Source organism: Copidosoma floridanum, unplaced genomic scaffold (assembly GCF_036245765.1).
Source record: "Copidosoma floridanum isolate Cflo_tuat_1 unplaced genomic scaffold, Cflo_Japanese_pri ptg000011l, whole genome shotgun sequence".
NCBI classification, from domain to species: Eukaryota; Metazoa; Arthropoda; class Insecta; order Hymenoptera; family Encyrtidae; genus Copidosoma; species Copidosoma floridanum.
The window spans coordinates 13057063-13075748 of NW_028321888.1; the positions used below are offsets into that span (position 1 = coordinate 13057063).

The window sequence follows — 18686 nt, forward strand, 5'->3', positions numbered from 1 at the left end:
ATGACGAACATTGGAGTCAATTATTTTGTTCTCATAATAAATTGAACAGTCGAGACTTCCATATACACGTTTGACGTATGAGATATGTATTCCATATAAGAGGTCAGTCGTTAACATAAGTTAAGCCACTTGTTTTAAAAAAAAAAATGTTTTTTACGATAAGATACAAATTTCAGTTTAAAAGTTTATCAAGAAATGTCATTTTATCCTGCATATCATGTTTTATTAAATTTTTCCATTTTTTCTTATGTGTTGGATTCCAAGCTTATACATATAACTAAAAGTTTTCGCTGATTGGATGGCTGTAATAGTAAAACTTTTTGCGATGAAGTGTATGAAACATGTGACATCTGCACACTGGCAGATTGGTCGGAGCCTAAAACTCCATCTCTTCTTGCGGTGTAGTACACAACTCGCCAAATGGCAGTTTTCCTTCGCATTCGTTGAGGTGTAAAGTTGGACAATTTTCCTCCAGGAAAATGGGGCAGCTGCCACAGTGATCAGTGACTTAAGCATAGCCAGAATCTCCCGCCTTCCTCTTTTTGTAGCTTATAGCTTGCTTTTGTTGAACAGATGGTCGTGCGAGCTGTTCTCTGATATAAATACGTACTATTGTAGTGCGGCGGAACGTGTCCAAGCATCCATTGGCAATTGTTGCTGGGACTGAAGTTTTTTTTTTTTTTTTTTTTTTTTTCAATTTACCAGAAGCACGTTTCAATTTTTTCTCTGTTTTTGGAATGTACGGGAAAAGTTTTATCAAACTTTTTAGCTTATTTACTGGTTAGAAAAAAACGTGGAGATTGAACATTGGAAATTATTTTGTGTCAACCGAACAAACTATGTACGTCGTGATCACATAACGAGTGCATTTATTTCGTCATTCGGGAATGGAGGTACGTTTTGTTTTTGTCATGTATTACGTCTATATGTGTGTTCCGTAGGAATAGTAAGACTACTCTTTGTCTGATTTTTCTCGATGACGCCAATTTTTATGGTTGAGTGTCTCCAAATCCATAAGTAAACTATGAAATGATGAACATCTGGAATTATTAAAGCTTAGTACTCTATTACAACAAAGGTTGTTTAACAAACACCTCTGCATGACGATTAGGTATTTTTATAATGTGAAAAGATTATTTTGATTGTTTCTGACCACTTTATCAGTCCATACGAAAATTATTTTACACACACGACTTATAGCTTGTGTACTGCAGCACTGCTCAGCGATATCAGAAACAACTGTTGTATTAGTTTTATTCATCTTTGTCTTTGATGAATTCGTTTTCAATTGGAAATTCCATTAGTTTTTTTAAATATTTTCTTTTGAAGTTTTTCTTCTAATTCACCCTTTTGTGACTATATAGGCGTTGTTAAATCTTTGTGAGCTTTGTGATCTTGGAAGCTTTGAAATATTGTTTTGGTCCTCTGATAGTTACAGTACCTACAAAATTATAAAAACGAGTGGAATACTCAGGAAACAAAATAATGGAAATTTATTTAATGGTCAAGCTGAAATTATGTATAATCTGCCAGAGCGTTTTGAAGGGAAAAATTGTGGAAAGCCTGTATGCCAAGAGAATATCAATATATTGATGCAATAATAAACCACACAACCACAACTGGTATGTCCACAATTTGCAACAATTTCTCAGCAACTACATACCTCACGACCAAGTTACATTGAAGAAACTTATAATTTGAATTTACAAATAGTTTACAGTAGTAAAATTCAAGATATGTCCATACCATTTTTTTACATAGCATAACATACATCAACTGTGAAATATGTTATACGTAGGTGAAATTGTACCCACCATAATTCTGCTATTTAATTAAAAATGTATTGCTAAAAACTTTTTGCATAAAATCATTCTATGTGTTACAGAATAACTTCACCTTGTCCTTTAATGTCAAGGGTCACAGTACTCTACAATGGCTAATGATTGTCAAGTGAAGATCTTTGTAGAAATCGTGAAATTCATCTAAATAAGAAACGGTTTTTATATCCTAATCTATTGATTCAATTTCAATTCCTTACCATCCACAAGTGGAGTAAACCTTAAGTTAGTTGCTTGCTCACGTTAAATGTGCTATGTGTGAAGCTTATCAGTATTTTGGTAGATACGTACTAAGACCTTATCAAATAACATTATTTGATTTTTACTACATTTAGGCAAAATTTTTTTTGGAAAGTCAAAATTTTTTCCCAACTTTATAGGTCAGTTGATTTACTCTAATCTTTTGAAAATTAGACAATACCATACATTAGGCATAATTCTTGCTAGCTTTCAAGACATTTACCATGAGTTCAAGAAGATCTGGAGATAAGAAATATTTTTGAATTGAAAATGTATCTTGTCAGCAATTACAATTCATTATAATTTTTCTCTTTTTAATTTTGTCAGCATCGAAGTAGCTGTTTTTCAGGAATATGTCGATAAAATTGGTAAACTGCACCCGTACAGCTTATTATACACATAAGAAATTGTTCAGCGTAATGGCTCTGGTGTAAGAAAAAAAAACTAAAGAAAGTTTTGTACAACAGTATTTATTTTTTTGGACAGTAGTATTACTGCAATACTAAAGAAAAGACGTAACTTATTAAGTGAGGTATCCAGATACCTAAATATGAGAACCTGAAGAAAATAGAATACTTGTATACTGTATACTGGATGTTTGAGTTTTTGGCGTGTTGAAAGGTTCTTGTAATACTCTTGTAGATGTTTGGATTAACTTTATTGCTGTCAACAAAAATGTGTTTAACCTTGCTCCTTTACTTTTAATTTTTGATGCGAATGATCAAAAGTCATCAGTTTTATTCATGATAGTTTTATCGTCCCTTTCATAACCAATCTCAACATCTGAGTTTGATATACAAGTAAGAATTGTTTATTTATCAATAGCACGTAAAGTAAAAAGCTGAACTTCTTTGACTGTATATTTTTTCAGTCCATTCAATTCAATTCTAAACTTTGGATACAAACTTGTCATTACTTTGAAGTTTTCTTTGTGGTTATCTTTAAGCTTCTACTGAACATAAACTATTCTTTTCTGAAATTTTTATTCATCACTGTTTCCAGACTCCACATCACTTTCAATTATAGAAGGTTCGAACCTTGACTTTTTTGGTGTGCTATTTTCTTTTGAACAATTCTTTTGTTGTGATCTCTTTGGATTTTTTAATTCTTCGAGTATTTCAATGAATCTCTCCTGTTGTGCTTTATTCACGTTAACTTTAGAATCATCTATAAGATGCACTCAAAATTGATAAAATATTGCAGTATATCATATCAGTTATTCTAGTACATGCGTATAAAGGATGCTTCAAAACCTACGAGTAGCTGGGATATGTATATTGTTAACATCAACATCAGGATCAATTTCTAATTTCTCATCATCCACAATACTTGACGCAACTTTCCCCTCCTTAACATTATATGTCAATCCAGATGTTTCTAGAAACAGTCTTGTTACATCTTCGAAATTTGTGATGCCGTTCGTCGATTTTATAAAAAGTTACTCGTTTTTGTATACCACTAGTACATATTTTACAACTGTCTGGAAGTATTAATAAAATACACATGCTTTACGCATACAAATTTGTTTTTTCATACAATGGATTAAAATCTAAAATTAACGCATAAGTGAGTAACATAAAATTTGTATTACTTCTAAATCTGAAGAATTTGTCATAGTTTCCAATCTATTCTTGTATATACTACAGATTGTACGTCAGAATGTTGGATGCCCTTTAGCAATCTTTGACTGTAACTAACCTCTTTAATTATGCTTGATAATCCCAGCAACAAGAATTTCAAATTTCAATATTAAGAACTTTCGATTTGATATCTCTCTAAGATGAGAGCACGTGCAACTGACACTCGCCAGCCTGTCTGCTTACATACAAGCTTGTTGATTTTTTTAATGAAATTTGTGCCCGTACAGCATATGATAGTGGTGGCACCTACTAGTTTCCGTAGTGAACGACTACAGTAATCGATATTTTTCTCAGGGTTATTATAACCAGACCCGCTTAATTCGATAGCAGGTGTCTTCGATTATACTTTGATGCCACCTATCGGATGCTGCTGAACTGAAGAAAAAAGCTAGCGTTTTTTCACAACTTTGAGCTCATTTTTTGCTATTGTTATAAATTTTTTCAAGGTAAAAGTTGTACAAAAACCATCTTGGAAGTGTCAAGAATCAGTATGCAAAATTTTAGCAAGATAGGTTAAGTAGTTGTCGTGGTTAGCGATTACAACAGTTTTTGCGATTTGCTTCATATATTAGAGTAAGTTAAAGTTCTGCGTACTCTTTAATTTATATTTAGATCAACAAAATATTTTATTAAATCTACATGCACTTTTTAGAGATCTTTCTTATAGACTCCATACGTCAACGCACAGATTTGATCGATGCTTAGGGTGCCTGTACATGGGCGTCTTAAAGTCTTAAGACTCTAAGCCAAAGCTTGTTGCGGAAAATTTAAATCAAGAAAATGTTATGTATGAATGTTAGATGCAGGCGTAGAGCTCGTGCAGCCACAGTGGTGCTGTGCCACCTTATCAACAGTACCTAGCTGCAGATCTTAGTGAAAATCAAATGTTTCTTTGAGTAACGAAGTCATACTTAATAGTTTTTATTTATTTATTGGAATTAATCAATAATTGGGGAAAATGAACCAGAATGTGATTAAGGTAACTTCAAAAATTTTTGTTGTTGTACGCTATGTATCAAATCATAAATATAACCTCATTATAATAAGATCTTAGTGATGATTTTGCTTAACAATAGTATAATTAAAAATTCATTTATATCTCTTATATTTAGTATGAAAAGGAAGTTTAACTAATGTTGATACTACAAACCCTCAAGCTTCTAGCTGTAAATATAATGCTTCAGACTCACTCATACATGAAGATGTCATCGAAGAGTCATTGATTGTAGCTGTCAAAAACAGGCCTCCACTGTGGAATTTCAAGGTTTCTTACAAAGAGCGTACAGTATTAAAAAAAATCTCTTCTGGATGGAAATATGCAAGGAGATTGGGATGAAAAATATTGAAAAGGTAAAGAAAAGGTGGGATGCTCTTCGTAATAGGTATATAAAAGCGCGGAAGCGTACTCTGGAATACCAGCCTAGTGAATCAACTTCCTCTGGAAAAAAAACCCTCTCAACTGTTTCCTTTTTATAATAGCAAGCAATTTTTAAGCGATGTGGTAGATTCAGCTCCGTAAGTTATTTATGCTTGTCATGATAATGTTTTAAAATGTTCCTTTATCACTTTTATTATTTGACTTCGTAGCATGGTTTCATCTGTAACAAATAGTGTTATCAATCAAACTAATAACACATCCATCAACAAACAAGAAACACTGGATGATCAACCAATACTGCCTGATTTTTATTTGAAGAAGCCTAGAAAAAGTATGTCAATATTTTATAAAGTTAGTGATAAAAAAATAATATAGTAATGAAAATTTGTACAATTGTTGTAGGTCCAGTTAAAAATAAAAGTACGGACTTTGATAGTGAGATTTTATCTTATCTGAAGGAAAATAAGCCTTTAGATGGCGTAGATGGACTTCTTGTACAAGTGGGTGAGATCCTGCGCGAGATACCAGTAAAATCAAGACTATAAATTCAGATAGAAGTTTTATGTTTACTTAATGGAAAAAAAGTTTCCATTAACTTTTTAAGAATTAGAAGTATTTCTAAAAATATAAGGAAGTTATTCTAACCAAAACCCGGATAATATGAATGTACCTGTGTAGAGATAAGTATATAATTTGAACCAAAAGTAATACTAGTATAAGGTTGCGATGACTTATAAGATATACCTAATTCATATTGCTTTATATATGTACAAACGTACGTACCTTATTATAAAGATAAGTTTTGGTTAATTAATATGTACATAAATAAAAAAATATCTAATAGTAATTTATTATTTATTTACACATACTTCATTGTATGATCACACGTATTTACATTCCATGTACATGCCAATATTTCAAAAATCGCAACTACTAGCTTTTTCCCATTAAAAAGATAATGCTCCCTCAGCCACAAAATAATCCGCAAAGTGATCTATTATTTTTACAGCTGTATTACGATTCAATCTAGTCATATTTTCACTTTGCTCTTGAGCTCTTACATCAACACCAGCTGATTCATTAACTACTTCTTCTTCATTATACATTATTAAAAAATTTTGTAAACAAACGCAGGCTTTGACAATTTCTACAGTGGTAGGCAACGAAGTTTCTAGGCATTTTCTTAAAAACCGACCGCCAAGTACTTGTCAACTCACCAAATACACACTCTACTATCCTTCTTGCTCTTGATTGCCTATAATTAAAAATCTTTTTTTTTAAAATCCAAATTTAAGTTCCTCGGAAACGGTGTTAGCATAAAGTCACTCAATCCAAATGCTTCATCTGCTAAAAATACAAAGGGGAGCTTTGGACCATCGGGTACCACTGGCTCGGGTTGTGGAATGTTCAATTTTTTAGTCATTACTAATTTTCCAGTCGTGCTATTACTAAATACCCCACCATCACTTTAGCGATCAGCAGCCCCAATTTCTACAAAAGTAAACTTTTTGTAAGCATCAATGTAGGCTTGAAGATGAATACTATGCCGTCCTTTGTAATCATAAAAATATGAGCAGCTGTTTGGTGGAGCCTGTAAAAAAATTATTATTTTATGTAATTTAGTTTGAATAACAGAAAAATTTTAGTCCATAGATATTTATATATGTATACAGTTACCTCCATTGTAATTAATTAGCTGTCAACGCATCCTATGCAGTAAGGGAAATTCCAATCAGAGTCAAATCCTTTGGAAATTTTTCTCCAATCATTTTCACTGGATTTTGATAAAAAAACAATAGGAAGCAGACAATTCTACAATTCTCTGCAAGTTTCTCCTATTATTTTTGACACTGATGATGAACTGACTCTGAATGATGATGAAAATGAATTAATACAATCACCAGTAGCAAGGTATCGTAATGTGAATTGAAGACGAATTGTGGCTGATATTGGGGTACGCACACAGATTATTTTTGTAATTTTTGGTCCAACTATGGTCAATAAGTCATCAAATGCTTCTGTTGACATTCTGAAAAAGTTCACAAACCCTTGTTTATCATGCATTCTTAAAGTTACAACAAGATTGTCACTTGCTCCTTGAGACACTCTGTTTGCTTCTTCAAAAACTTCAGATACCCATATTCTTTTAGCCTTTATTTCTTCATTATTTAGCAATAAATTTAACAATAATTTACAGCTTTTTAATTGTATTTTTTAATAATTTATTATTCACGCTTTTGTGTTTCTTCTTCAGAAGAACAAGAATCAAACGTTTGAGGTTAGATGATGTGGTAGGCATTTTTTTTCTCCTACTCCTTTACTAATTTATAGCCAAAAATTATTGGGTTATTCATTATTTTAATACATAACAATAAGTGATATAGTATACAATTTAAACTATCTCGTCAACCGAGCTTTGACTCAGAGTCTTAAGACTTTAAGACACCCATGTACAGGCACCCTTATGCTGACTATGCTAATGTTTCTAGACATTTTAAAATTACTGTTAGATATGTGCATGGTATGATGGATCTAATTTTGTGTTTATACTGCTTTTTATGATGATTACTATCATCCAATTATTAAAAATACTTTTGGAACAAAATCGATTGATTATAATGTAGGGCAACATCGTTTGTTGTTTGAAGAGGTTAGTAGATTTGATTACATTTGTTATGACTAGATTTATCATCAAAATCAGGAACCGGGTAATAGATCAATAATATTAAAATGTATAAAACAAGAATAGGGTGACATTTGTACACACTTTTGTACGTTAAGTAGAATCTGTATCCCAGGGTAGAAAACAAAATTAGTCATCACCAGGCTAGCCCGCGTACAAAAACCAACTTGAGTAAAACTAAAGATTACTTTACAGCTCTTGCATCTCAAAGACTTGGCTTTACGGTCAAATAATACCCAATGCCAGTTAGGAAGAGAACGCAGGCACGTGCCTGACCCTACAGAGCAGATGAGAGAGGAAATCGGGGGACAAGAAAGAATAGTCATTCCAAATTCCAAGTATACGAAGGAAGTAAGGAAAAGTCGAGGGAAACAAAAGGTGTCCATGGACATAGGGTGGATACGCATACATACGTAACCCAATGGCTATAGACTCTGTCTCCTGTACAGCTAAGGTGTGCATTGATGTGTACACGCTTCACGCGTTCAATCTTTAGATTACGCTTGTTCTCTATGTATTTCATCTCGTCCGCCTTTGCAGCGCGCCGGCTCTGTGCAACTCTCTGCTATTATACTTATATAGGTGCTCCGCAAGCTGCATGTACCACTGCCACCGCCTGCTACGCCAGCCACGCTTATGTAGGTACGCCGCTCTAGTCAGTCTCGTGCCGGCTCTCGCAAGGGACGCTTCGCTCGACCTCCACCCGCGCGTTTTCTCTCTTAAGATCGATTTTCTTTTGTTTACCACATTGTTTTTTTTTTCTTATGACAAATGTATTGCGGTTGAACAGATCGCATGAAATAACAAAAAAAAAATATATATAACGCTACTGCATACGTAATTAGATTTGCGATTGATTTAGGCATCGTTCGTTTTTATTCAAGTTTACATGGTTGGTTAATAAAACTTGGCAGTGCGACGAGTGCGGTATTATCGAAGCACTCAGCTGATTCTGTAGACTGAATTGGAACTCTGCTGGGAATCCCCTATTTTTCAGTCACAAGTAATAAACACCGGTTCGCCGAATACATCTTCAAAACAAGCGTTCCTAATTGAATAACAGTCATCGCTGCATGCAATGAGCAGAAAGCTCGAGTGCGCGCGTAAATAATCGTCTTGCCAGTTCAAGTGTCAGTCGGTCAGTCGGTAGCGTGCGTCGGAAAAAAAAAAAAAAAAAAAAAAAAAAAAAAACAAGCGAGCGTGACTAAACAAAAGCGCTCGAACCTACTATAGTAGGTGTACTGACGAGAGTGCCAACCGTAAACACTGGGAGCAGCGTGGGGAGTGAGATAATAGATGAGCGCTTGCGCGCGCGTCAGTCCGTGTTTAGGTGATCGCAGTGAAAATAAACCAAGCGAAAAATAATAAGGTTAAGGTCGCGTGCCGGATCGTTTGAGTGTTATCGGAGGAGTTGTGTTATCTATTAGGAGTGCCAATGCAAGTGTACACGTATGATTTGCGGAAACGGCTCGAATGAGAGCGTAGCTGCTTGCAATAAGCGTGATTGTGAAAATTGAAGTGAGTGACGTCGGAGAAGAAAAGGAGGGACAACCCCGTGATTTCGGTTTTGCAGGAAAAGAGTTCTTACGGAAGTGGAAAAACTGCTCCACATCTACCAACGCAACGAGCTACAAACGAAAAGCCGGTGAGTGTGTTTTTCATCCGTATTAAAACTTACTACACGTGCATCATCGGCACGGAAGTGCACTTAACGTTAGACCTACAATACACTCCCCTGAGAGACTTCCTCCTCCTCTCGCTGCTGTTTCTGTGAGGCGATTTTTCCATCCTCTTCTCTTCTTGTCTTCTTGTTTTTCCGGAGAAGGAGGAGGAGGCGCCGCACGCGCACGCCGGTCATACCGGTTTGCGCGATCTACACGAGGAGCGCGCGCGTGACTACTCCCCGAGCGGATGGTCATCATCTCGTGTCTCCGTCCCACGTAGGTGAAGTGTGTAAGACCGCGTCGATGGTTTATCCTTTCATCCATCTTAGGTGAAGCGTAGGAGGAGGATGTGCCGGCATGATGGTTGTGTTTTCAATTACCGGGCGGCGCAGCAGAGAGATCGCGTTACTCGCGGAACCGGTGAACTACAGTAGCCGCCTTTTGCTCTTGATTGATGCTGCGGTATACTTTTGACGAGTGTTTTGGAATGATCGGTTTTTTGGATGTTGTTTTTAATTGCTCCCTTTCTCTCAAGTGGTACTCATCGTTAGATGGAAACTGGGAAGAAGTGGTACAGCGCATGTGTTTTGTTGTGATTTCTGTTTGAAAATTATGAGATCAAAGTGATTGACTACTTATGGAGGGGAATTGAATTTGAATTTGAATTTAACAGAATTTATTCATGCCAAGGGTGGTAGACACCCGTATGGCAAAAGCAAATTTACATGGCATACATCGTATAATTATTAATAGTAAACAATAAATTTAAATCTAAATCACAAGAAATCGCAAGAACGCCATCATTAAGGTGGTTCTTCACCTAACCCATTTACTTAAACTTACAGGGAAACTTGGAGGGATTGTTATTAAAGTTATAAGGCATCTTCTCTTAAAATTTCAAGTCCCTTTATCAGGCAAATTTTTGAAAACAAGTCAGTCAAAAAATGCACGTTTAACATGTATTCTTATGTAGGTTACTTTTGCATACTACGATATCATGTAATATCTCGTAAAGTAGACTTAAGATCGTAATAGAAAAAGTTTTTAGTGAAAGAAGAACTTTTCAGCTTTCTAATAATATAGCAAAAGTATGGGCTAATCAGGAAAATAGTATACGATATTTAATCGTAAACGTAATCAGTTATCGATCATGCAGAAATCGGCGGCAACATCTGCTTGAGTAGGAGCGTACATGCCATTTTCAGAACCTTGCGTCAAAAAAAATTTTTTTCATAACTCTTACTCTGACTTTATTAGCATGTTTATTTGTATGTAAATGCAATGATATTATAGTCAAGTGCCAGTACAACATATGTTATGTTGCAAATAATACGCTAATCGAAAATTAGAAAACCACAGGGTCCCGTGTCGCTTTGATACGGCACCATCGTGAAGAACCACCTTAACAGCATTTACAATATTTACATCAGCAATACAAAGCATTATGAACTCTTAAGTGTATGGTATCGCTACAATATACATCTTAGTTTACAAAGTTATAACTTCACGACGCAGGATAGTGACAATACAAAACATGAGTATCGGACAAAAGAACAACGAAAACGAAGAGCTATATAATTTGCTGTTTTGCGCTAGATAACTGCTTACGTACTCCTATTTTGCTCAAACAGATAGTTGTAATATGCTAACTTAAATGATCCAAGCGAGTCCCGCAGTCGGATAGTTGGTGGGATTGAATCCCACAACTTCATTGCTCGCTGGGAAAAAGATAGAGCATAAATATTTAAATAAGCGCGTGGAATATTAAAACCCGACTGCGGGAGGCGCTCTGATCTTCGCAGTTCCTGATCTGCCGGCGGGAAAACTTCATATAGATACCTAGGCTCCTGCGTGGTAAGTGTCTTATACGTGGTTACAGCCAAAAAATAGTCACGCCTAACGCTCGGTCGCAACCACCCCAGCTTCACATAATATTTTTGCAGCGATGCATCGCGTCTGAGGTTAAATATAAATCTTACAACTGTGTTTGCAAGTCGATCCAATTTCACAGAGAGATAACCTGATAAGCCCCCATACACCAAGCATGCGTAATCAAAATGCGGTATGATGAGGGTGGACGCGAGCATCGCTTTAAAAGAGCTAGAGTGCAAGAGAGAGTCTGACTTTATGCCTTTTTTAGGTGAAAAATGCGTGCGCATGTCCCGTAATTTAATATTGAGTTGTATTTACACTGCAGATTATTCATTAATAACTATTTTTACATGAACGACGAGCTTAATCGACGTGATTGTTTTACATAATTATTAGACAGATATTAAGCTGTTGACTACAGTTTTGACCAAATTTGACTGTTAATTGTATTGAAATTTGGTTTACTATAAAAGTCGTTTTTGACGATCTCTCATATTAAGAACGTATGTAAAATTTACAAAATTTGTTTTATCAATTTCTCACTTCATAAGCACCCAGAGTTGTTGAAGTTTTGCACAAATTTTAGTTAAAAACTGACTGCCAATTGCTTACGGTAGTCAACCTCCTTAATACAATCAGATGTAAGGATGGATTAATTTGTTTCACGAAAAAAAAAATCTTAAAATCGTCTACATCCTGCAAACATGAATTCATCCTCGGTATTGATTGTCGATAAATATCGCGTGTAAACGAATATTGCCGAGCAAACAAGAAGAAAAATAATGCAAGATAGTATAAATAGAAAAAATGTGTAACCTAATCTATTGGTTATTTGGATAAATTTGTATCTATAAATATTAACAGAGGGAGTTCGTGTAATTTTAAGCCGCGCCAGAAAGCAGGTACCTTAGCAGCCGATAAGCTCCGAGCTATTGGTCAGTTTCAGAGATAAGACCGGAACGGGCGTGAAAACTTTCTCGTGTGTGTCAATAATGCACGAGCCGTGGAGAAACGTGGTACTGTATGCCCACGCGAATGGAGTCGGGTATCTCCTCTGAATAATATAATACTGAAAGCTAAAATTATTCACGTTTCCGGGAACCCGATATTTTATGACCACAGAGTAAAATCCATGAATGAAGATCGAGGCTCGATATTCGATTACGGTACGGCGAAGATATATATATAGTATTTTTGAAGTAGGCGTGAGGTGTAGGTTGATGATGGGAATGAGATTATTAAAGCAGAGATTAAAGCGAGTTTCACGACTCTGAAAAATCGTCTGACAAATAATATTGTGTTTGAGTTTTTTTTTCTTCCTCCACTGTGACGTAACTTTGTAATTATAATTAGCAACACCCAATTATGAAGAGTCATTGAAAATTTTCGAACGGATCCTTAAATTTAGGGTGGAACTGCTCAAGGCGCGATAGTGTACCATCAATCAAGTTAATGAGTTCAAGCAGAGACAGCAGGGAGTCAAGCTTTAATAAAAAAACAATGTGAGCTGAGCAGAAATAAAAAGAAATTCTGAAAAAACTTTATGGATCGGTAGATTTGATATACACGCGAAAAAAACAACGGTTATGGGTGGCATAAAAAGTCCACGTTGTACGGGTATATATATATATATATGAAGTAGGGCTCGTATAGGTAAGGGAACGGTATCGATAAAGAGCCCAGATAGGCACCTATATGGGAGAGAAGCGAAGCTCGTGGGTAAACAAGGGGAGTAAAAGAGGTACGACGATGACGATAAATTTAGCTGTTGGCGAAAAAATATGACCCTGCCTGCTCTCGCGTCGTGATGTTTGTAGAATGTATATATATATATATATATACATCCTTATGTATTGACATATGAGAGGGAAGAAATTTTTTTACCTCCGTGTATGCTTAATGCGTGTTCGCTGTTTTGCTTGTTTTTTTTTTTTTTTTTTTTTTTTTTTTTTTACTACAGTTATTTTTACGCGGAAACAGTAGCGATTTAGTTTATCCAATACGTAATACTATGCTAGTTGGGAACGATGAAAATCTTTAAATTAAATTTACACTAGTAACTCGTGTGTGATTAATTTTTACCTCTGCTTTTTAACTGTTTTTTCGAAGACAGGAGAGCACTTTATGTTGTATTCAAGTATTTTCAAAATATCAGATGTAATGGATAGAAGAGTAAGGAAATCGAATAAAAAATTTTTTTTTTCAAAACGTGAAAAATGATGGAAAAAGTTTCGAGAGCTCAAGAGTCAAAAAGAGTACTTAGTGCACTAAAAAGTTTTGTGTTGTGCATTAATATAAGAAATAGACCTCGAGAAATTGATCAGCACAAATTTTTTTTGAAATCAATTCACTTAGTGCGCTTTTTTACTTTTAATACATATTTAATAAACATATAATTGCAAATAATCTTTTAATTTTTGACATTCATTGACCAGTCAAGCAAATAGGTCATTTCTTTTCGATTTTGTGGGTAGAAACTGGTTACATTTGGTCCTCGATTTGGTTTACACGTACAGATCTAGGTCAATTATTGATTTATCAATATACATCATTGTGTCGTTTAAATATTTAAAATAAAATAATGAATCGCAATTGTATTCTGTCTTTTAAACTTATTTTTAACAAATTTTTTTCCAAATTATCTATTAAAATATGTATTTGCACAATAGAGACTAACTAGCCAGCCAATATACTAGTTTACAAATAAATTTAAAAACAACATTGTGAAATAAAAATTTTGTTAATTCTCAATATCATCAAGAAACTTTTAGTATTTTTAGAATTAGATTATCTCTATTTTTGGTACTGCTGCATTCTAAATTCAATGATAGGTCTAAAAATAAGAAAAGTTCATTTAATAAGATGAAAATGTTGTAGTTGACAAGAATTGCTACGTTATTTATTTCTGTAACAAGTTCAAAGCTGTTTTTTGAATGGTACTAAGAAGCAAAAATAATGTTCTTAAAGGATTGTAAGAAAATTAAAGCCAGACCGTGAGTAGGACTATTTGAATAATGAAAGCAATACGTCAAAAAAATAAAGAAAGTTAATTCAAAAGTTTGCTGGTATCTGATTCATGTTAGTATTATGGATATCTCATTCTTTTTTCCTTATGAAGGAAGTTTTGTATCATAAAAAAAACTCTTCAAAACTTCTTAGAAATATTTTTATGGTGTTAGGAATGAAAATATGTCAATGAAGCTTTATTTGTTACTTTGAGTCTTCCTGTTACGTTATTTCGTTTCCTTTTTGTTAGAAAAATACTAACATTTTCTTAAGGTTTTTTTTACTCTCGTAGCAACTCAAAAAAATAGTTAAAGTCTTATACGTTATTAGTGTTGTTACAACGACTTTTGATGACTGAGAACCGTTTTTATGATATTTTTTTGGATTGAAGAATTCCAAATTACGTTCCTTAATTATTTATTTATTTGCGTTTGTTTGAATTTCAGATTTAAAAAACTCATAACAAACAATTTTGACCTCATGTAAAGATAGTTAGAGAAATACAACAAAAACATAAATTAAAAGAAAACGAAATTAAATGAAGATTTCTTAAGAAAGTTTTGTACTTATTCATTAACAGTGACGTTCCTTAGAACATCTTAGTTTTTGCTAGTGCGTACGAATTATCATCAGTGGCATAGTTTTAGTTTCTTGACTCGAAAAAGGCGTCGTTACCTTTTTTTTTGGAACTGTAGAACATGTTTTTAATGTTTATAAAATTCTAATAAATTGGAATCGTTACCCTCAGGTTAAGTAAAAAAATATTCATGACATTTCCTCGACGTTCGATTTTTTGTCCATTGCGAAGATTTCTCTACCAGAAAGCGAAGTTAATGAAGAGAAGATGAACTGGATGGTCACTTGAATTATCAAATTAAAATAAGATGGAGGCACATAACAGATGAAGGATCGAATGAATAACATATCATCGACTTGGCTAGCGAGACGTTCTATGATATTACGCCGTCACGGGAAAATTAACGCCTGTCAAATTAAAATAAAAAATGTAAATAGACACAAAGTCGGAAAATTAATGTGCCCTGACCAATTAGATGTTTGAAAAATTCTTTCATCGACCCCTCTGTGGCGTAAAACCAGTTTAGAACGAACGAAGCAATTTTCGAGAAATGAGAAACAGAGCAGTAATAGATGGCTTGATCGAAGATGGGAAACGATAAATGGTATTCAACTAAATAATTCATAACCACTGGCAATTAACATCTTTAAATCAACGATTAATTTAACAATTCACATACTCCTATGACACCATTAATTTATGACAAACGCAATTTTGCTGGTAGATGGTTTGACAACATTGGATGAACACTACGTGGCTGATGCAGCATACACGCCGACAAAAAATTATGGACATCAATTATTTCCATCGTCTATTCACGCATGTATATGTGCATATCAGAGTTTTTACAAAAAACTACTCGCTGAAATTTAAAATTCTTTTCGTTCTTTCTACATATTTATTCAGACTCACTTAACTTCTTCTAAAATGTAATCCAATAAACAAGGACATCATATCGTCATCCAAAATATTTTATTAATAGGTTTGGTAACTGTGCTTTATGTGACTTTGAGAAGCTCACGGTAGTCGTGGGCAGTTGAGGCAACTCAAAGCGACATATGTAGGTATACATTATTATTTCTTGGGCGGCCCAAAGCTGCTAAGAGCAAACAAATCTGTTGTAACATCTTTTTTACATTTCAATAAAATAAGTGAAAGTTTTTAGGAAGCTATATTACAGTTTTGGCTAAACAAAACTCATGAAAAGAAGATACATTATTATAAAATCATTCGATACATGAAAAACTAATTAAGAACATACATCATCCAGCGTAGAAGAGCCACAATCTCATGCTTAATGTCAGCATTACAAGAAAAGTATGGTTAATGATTAGTACCGTCATTTATCTAACCAACATTTATTAAAGTATTAGCATAGTCCATTGTATATTTTTCGAAAAAACTGATTGTCTTCGTATTATCTCATTTTTTCAAGTGATAAATATTAATTGTTCAATTATTTTATTAATAATATGTATCCACTGCATATCATTAATTTACAGTTACTAAAAAAATTCTCAATTACTCTGTATATTACAAGAAAACTGCTGACCATTTAAAAAATAAAACTGTTACGATTTTAATAAAGTTAATATAAGAGGTACACACTTTAGTAGTGAGTAAAACGATGTGGATATATTCTCTTTACTGTGTTTCCAAAAACAATATCTATGACGTTGAGATACGTGAGATTAAAGAGTAAGTTTGAATTATCTGTAACTTGATATCGTAAAATTATATTTTGACTCAATAAATTCTGCTTGGTGGTTGTATGAACACTATTTTTGTCACGTTGTTACCTGCTTCGTTCTTCTGTGCGCTAAAACAAGCCACTTCCGAAGGAAATCGATTTTTAACATCATTGGAAAATCTATTGTAAAAATTTCGTGGTAATAAAAAAAAAGAAAGGTTTGCCTTTGGCCATTGAAATTGACAAAGGTTTCTTCGATCTATTTTATCATATTCTAGAAAAAAAAAAAATCAGACCCAAGAACTACGCAGCAAGCCAATTTTCCGCGGAATCGCTTTCACGCGAAAATTCAGGAGTCACACATGAACCTTTCGACTCGTCGTTCGTGTCAAGGAACATGTCTGCTACAGAATTTCAAAACGCGAGCAGAGAGAGAGAATTGCGAGTCTGCACGCAACAATGACCGAAAGGAAAAAGAAAAAAAGAAACGACCCATGCAGAAAATAGAAAAAGATACCCGTGTAGTCGAAGAGAGCCGAGTCTCCTCGCGATGTTATTGTCGGAATGAAGGTACTTGGGCCGCAGCAGCGGGGAACTGCAAAGAGAGAAACTTGGGGCGGACAGACAGGGAAAGGTAGGCAGAAGAGCAGAACCAGCGGGGGGTGGTTTTTCGGCTCTGCTGGCGAAGGTATACACTGGATGTATACAACGCTGCAGGTGAGGATGAAGTGGAAACGGGTGGAAGTGAGAGCGACGACAACGTCAACGAGAGAATGGGGAAGAGGGACTCGCGAAGCTCGGGAGTGATGTCACGACGCCTCACAGACATGTCCCGTTGCCTTCTTTTGCTCTTTGTCAGATTCTCTACTGCAGGTGCATACATCGAGGCATACATAATACGTATCTTTTTTGTACTCAAGTATTGAAATTATCGTGAAGGTTGTGGTCCAATTTTTCTTTTTTATGGTTCTTATTTAAAGTTTGGGTGCCTTTCTAGTACTGCAAATTTCACAACTTTCAAGTGGACAGAGTACGTATTTCATGACATTATTCAACATCAAGATATTAATGAATGATTGCTACGAAAGATGTTCATATTATACTGCTGCTATACAAATGATAAAACGAATGCGGTAAGAATTTTAGTCTTTGCGAACCAAACTTTAGTCAACTTGCATAATAAAAGGGGGTCGTGATCCCGAATAGCGCGTCGCTTAAAGAGCTATTTGTTTTTCTCCGCAGACAGAATGAACGTTCCCAAAGACAGACCGTTTTCCGATTTAACTTTTGGAACTCGTATAATTTCCGAGAGAACGATTCCGACGAGCCGAAACGAACGGCAACTTTGAAGGTATAGCGTGTGCACCGTGTGATATAATTTGTGTTCACGTGAGTTTTAGCACACCAGATGATTTAGGACTACGAATAGAATTAAAGACGTATTTTTTTCTGGCAATAAGTTGAAATCTGTAATTTTCTGGAGGGTGAGATACAGATGATCAAACATCTTACTTTTTTAAATGTTTTTCATTCGTTAATTCGTTGTCCTGTTTTGAAAGTATGATGGTCTTAAAGTGAAGCTTTAATAGCATTGGCTACTGACTACTTGCTTACATTTGATCGGTTATTGCCTTAAAAGAGGGTGCTAATTTTGAGTGTTTTTTTTATCTTAAATTTAGTGATGTTATTGGTTGAGACGAAGTATGTACTTTTTAAAGCGGAAAAATTTAAAAATTTAATTTTGAGAAAACGAAGTTAAAAAATTAATTTAATTAGTAGGTTACATACATAGTTGTCTAGAGAAATAGAAATTTGTAAAAACACTTGTTTCTTTATGTGATAAAATAACCTTCGATTCAAATTTCAAGTCCCTTTATGGCTTATAAAGTGAGATATTGATCATTTTATTATTGAACTTTTAACGTGCAGTCTTATGAGAATCAGTACTGTTCTGATACATAACCTGCAAGATCTGGATAATCGACGTCAAGATTTGATTGGAAATTTTTTTGAAAATAGTTAAAAACTTGGTGATTACGAAGCTATAGTCTCATCTTTAGTCATGGCTTATAGAACGAGCAATAAAATAGTGAAAAAA

The 18686-nt window shown here is 34.5% G+C and overlaps 1 protein-coding gene across 1 annotated transcript in view; it reads left to right on the forward strand.

The window, feature by feature from the left end:
• Positions 1-8573: 8573 nt before the first annotated feature.
• The window catches only part of LOC106643886 (CD151 antigen), a 183610-nt gene continuing 173497 nt past the window's right edge, over positions 8574-18686 (forward strand). The window contains exon 1 of the mRNA XM_014359177.2: positions 8574-9424. The gene's annotated coding sequence lies outside the window, so the exon portion shown is untranslated. The remainder of the gene's footprint in view (positions 9425-18686) is intronic.